A 4,727-nucleotide genomic window follows, 5' to 3' on the forward strand; every position below is an offset into this window, starting at 1 on the left:
TGTCGGCTGCTATAAAAGGACATGATGACGTCACTGATTAACTTTCGTTTTCATGCTACCACCTCAAATAGTTGATGGAGTGTCGAAAGATTTCTTATCATATTGACTGTAAACAAGGAAGATAACCTTATTGCTAAAAATTCGTTTAATATTTAACGTCCAGTGGCAAATATTTCATACATGTTCATGACGAAAAAAATAGTATATGAATAAGGATAGATACGAATATGAACAAGAAGTGACTATGAGATCTCTAATCGGATGGAATAAGGCAAAAATAAGACCAGCAGCCTATCAAATACAAACATCGAAGACCCATTGGTGGGCTTCGGTTGTTATCTTCTCTTTGATCGGGTTGCTGTCTCTTTGACACATTCCCCATTTCCATTCTCATCTTTTCTAGGTCCGGAGTTATATGATTTATTAATTATTGTTTATTGCCGCCACTTTCAGCTTTCGTGGCTATATCGTCTCGGACATTCATCATAGTTTCGTTGAGCTAGCCTGGAAGCTGAAAGAACCGGAAAACGGGCAATTCTAGTCTGGAGTCTTAAGAATTAAGGGCTTTAAACATGTTAAATATCATTTCTTATTTACGTTAAAAGTGATAAAAGATTCGATATATATTACTACTGTGATTGAAAAGTTCAATATTAGTCGAGACTTATATACTTATATACTTTTTGTACGTTTTTCTTATGTTTGTTTTGTCTTTGACCAAAATTGTTTTTGTTTGTTTCGCAAATAAAGAATATTTATGTAAGACGTTTCTGATGAAACCATGGAGCATTTATTCTATTAATGTCCTATTAAACAATTTATTTGGCAATCTTTTTTACAAAAATTGAAGCAACATTACATTATCTAAGATTTGAAACACATTTTTAATACACAAGAAAGTATATTTCACCAATGTATCTACATGTATAATAATAAAGTTATAGAAGTGGTCACGTTTCATGATATCCGACTAGCAACATATAAATAAATGTATATATGCCATATTGTACCATTATATCGTTGTATAGTACTTTTCTTTGTGTTTAAAAAAAAAATATATGTCCAGTGGTTTTCATTGCTTCTTTGTTAATCTTAAAGAAATGTTTTAGTTCTTTGTAAGATATAAAACGTTTTTTTTTTCATATCATCACCGCACCTTAATTGTTATCGATCGCGACCTGTAGCAAATCAAGAATAATTCAGTTCAAACCGGTCACTGCTATTAGGGACTGTGCAATATTTATCTGAGGGTGGGACCGGTGCAAACATGGACGGGGCACATACTTTTTTCATGCAATTAATGAGCGGGGCGCAAAGTTTTTTGTAACAAACCTTTGGCGGGGCGCACACTTTTTTAAAAACCCTTCGTGTGTGCATAAAAAAATTAAATCAGAGTATAACAGATTAAAACTATTTGTGATTTCTGTGGAAAAAAGTAACTTGATAGAAAAAGAACAATTGAATCTAAAACAAAATAACCTAATACAGTGCTTTAATATATTTTTGTGTGTTTATGCTTTTAATAATCATTTATAAAAAAAAAATGAAATTCTGATCAAAATTCTGGAAAACTATAAACAATGTTTTGAAAATTAAACATATGACATAACATATGGTAATAAATGCTTAAACATAAAACAACTTCAATTGTATTTTAAATAAATCTTTAACATGACAAAATTAAATTCTTAAACATTAAAAGAATTACAACTTAATCTATGAAAAAGCTGAATTATGTCCCTTGGGAGTATTAATTTCCAACAAAAGTCCTTGCAAACAGTAGAAAATGAAAAATTATGTATGCCTGATATAATTAAAGATATAAACTACAAAATCAAGCACTATTGAAATATTTTCTGCATGAATTGCCAAGAATGTGAACAAATTCTTTACACAGGAGAATATAAATTCTATCTAAATTTGGCCTCAAGTGGGCCTCTTTTTTTCTTAGATGGACAATTTTAACGCTGAAAATGCTTCTAGTATGATTAAATATTGCCTTACTCCATAAACAGTACAAACTTAACCAGAACATTTCCAATTTTAATAGCTACAGAAATACCCAAGTGATACATTAGGGAATTACACAGCAAAGAAGGCAAATATCTCAGTTAAAAACATTTGTCGCGTCTTGAATTCTGGTGTTTCCAATTGAACTATTTATTGCGAAAGGTGAAAAGAAATACAAAAGAACTATAGCTTGGTGCATTTTATACAATATAGTTAATATTGAACTCCCAGAATAAAGTTTTATATCAGTACCCATCAATTTGACTTATTATGATGAATCAGCACTTTTCTCAACACAGTATTGTTCTCAGTGAATAATTTTTATTCTTTGTGATAAAAATCAAATGTACTTATAAAAAGCTTCAAAATAGTATAAAATAACTGAAGTCTGATGCCCACTATCATTTTACACCAAATTTATGAAATTTTGGAAGTCTTTTCAAATAATTGTCTAGAAAATATTTCAATAGGTTATCAAATTTATTTTGTAAATATACACACTGCAATTATTCATAGATAAATACAAAAAAATATATTGTACCCTTACATTCAATCACAGCGCTCCTAAGTTGACTTCCTTCAAAAATAAAATCTTTATAATATTGAATTAAATGCATTTGAGTTGAAATATCAACTCTGATATACATCACTACAAACTCCTCAGAGTCTGCATTGACCAGTTTTTGTGCTCGACCAGTAAAATCGAGCACACATTTTACTCGACTAGTCTCGACATTGTCTCGACTGTACTTAACTGTACTTAAGTGTACTCGACTAGGTCTCGACTTTACTTAATTAGTCTGATTCAGTACTTGATGATCTTTGTGTAGTCTGAAATGGTCTTGACCAAGGCTCGACCTGTCTCGACCTGTCTTGACTAGTCTCGACCTGTCTCGACTCAGTCTCAACCAGTTTCGACCTGTCTCGACTAGTCTTGACCTTCAAATTTAGTTTTGACTGGTGTAAATCAGCCCATCTAACTAAATTAAATATTGATCTTAAAAAATTCAAGCTTATTAGGTAGTTTGATTTATTGCTGTGAAATGAAAGAATTTAATTTTACAATATGTAAAAAAAAAATTATTATATAAAAATTCAGATAGTACACTTTAATTTTTTTAATAACTTTTTCAAATCAACTTGGATTTGCATCAAACTATGCAGCTATCTTACATATATATCAAGCTTACTGAATCCCATTTCATTTAGTTTTTTGTTGTATTGCTGTAAAATTTAAGAATTAAAGTAATCTTGGTATAAAAAGCTAGGATTTGCAATTCGTACAAAATAGAGATAGTACACTTTAATTATTTAATAACTTTTTCAAATCAACTTGGATTTTCATCAAACTATGCAGCTATCTTACATATATATCAAGCTTACTGAATCCCATTTCATTTAGTTTTTTGTTGTATTGCTGTAAAATTTAAGAATTAAAGTAATCTTGGTATAAAAAGCTAGGATTTGCAATTCGGACAAAATAGAGATAGCACACTTTAATTTTTTTTATAACTTTTTCAAATCAACTTGGATTTGCATCAAACTATGCAGCTATCTTACATTTATATCAAGCTTACTGAATCCCATTTCATTTGGTTTTTTGTTGTATTGCTGTAAAATTTAAGAATTAAATTAATCTAGGTCAAAAAAGCTAGAATTTGCAGTTCGAACAAAATAGAGATAGTACACTTTAAATTTTACTTTTTCAAATCAACTTGGATTTTATTAAAACTATATAGCTACCTTGGTGATCTTACTAAATCCCAGGTTGTTATGAAGTTTTAAAATATATTTTTGTCAAATTTAATGACATGACACTATACATGATTTAATTACATCAGTACACGTGAGTTTTACAGGTAAAAAGAAAGCCCTACTTTTCTTAAACTCGTGTATTACTTATCTAGTGAATTAAAAGCCCTGCGATTTAGATTTAACAGGATGTTGCAACTTTGAATAAATGTTATTTAAAATTTAAAACTCTCTGGTAGATGTGATCTTTTTAATAAGTTTGCCCCAAGCAGAAGGTATTGCTTTATAAATCACCACAAATCAGAAGAACTATTTTAATAATTTCTAATGTTTCATCCCTTTTTGATATATTTATATAGTGTATATCAAAAGGAATAAAACATTAAAGGAATTATATTAATATTTTATGTATACTTTTTCCCAAATTATGAGAAAAGATATATTTCTAATATCGTAGCTTTTTGACCTAGGTTAATTAAATTCTTAAATTTGACAGAAATACACCAAACAAAATAACAACCTATGATTCAGTAAGATCAATACATTGCAAAGATATTTGTAGAGTTTGATGAAAATCTAAGTTGATTTGAAAAAGTTATGAAAGAAATTAAAGTGTACCATCTCTATTTTGTCAAAACTGCAAATCCTAGCTTTTTTTACCTAGATTAAATTAATTCTTAAATTTGACAGCAATACAACAAACTTTATAACAACCTGGGATTCAGTAAGAAGAATACATCACCAAGGTAGCTATATAGTTTCAATAAAATCCAAGTTGAATTTAAAAAGTTATAAAAAAAATTAAAGTGTACTATCTCTATTTTGTTCGAACTGCAAATTCTAGCTTTTTTGACCTAGATTAATTTAATTCTTAAATTTGACAGCAATACAACAAAAAACAAAATGACCTGGGATTTAGTAAGCTTAGTATACATTTAAGATAGCTGCATAGTTTGATGAAAATC

The sequence above is a fragment of the Mytilus galloprovincialis genome, chromosome 5, assembly GCF_965363235.1.
Source record: "Mytilus galloprovincialis chromosome 5, xbMytGall1.hap1.1, whole genome shotgun sequence".
NCBI classification, from domain to species: domain Eukaryota; kingdom Metazoa; phylum Mollusca; class Bivalvia; order Mytilida; family Mytilidae; genus Mytilus; species Mytilus galloprovincialis.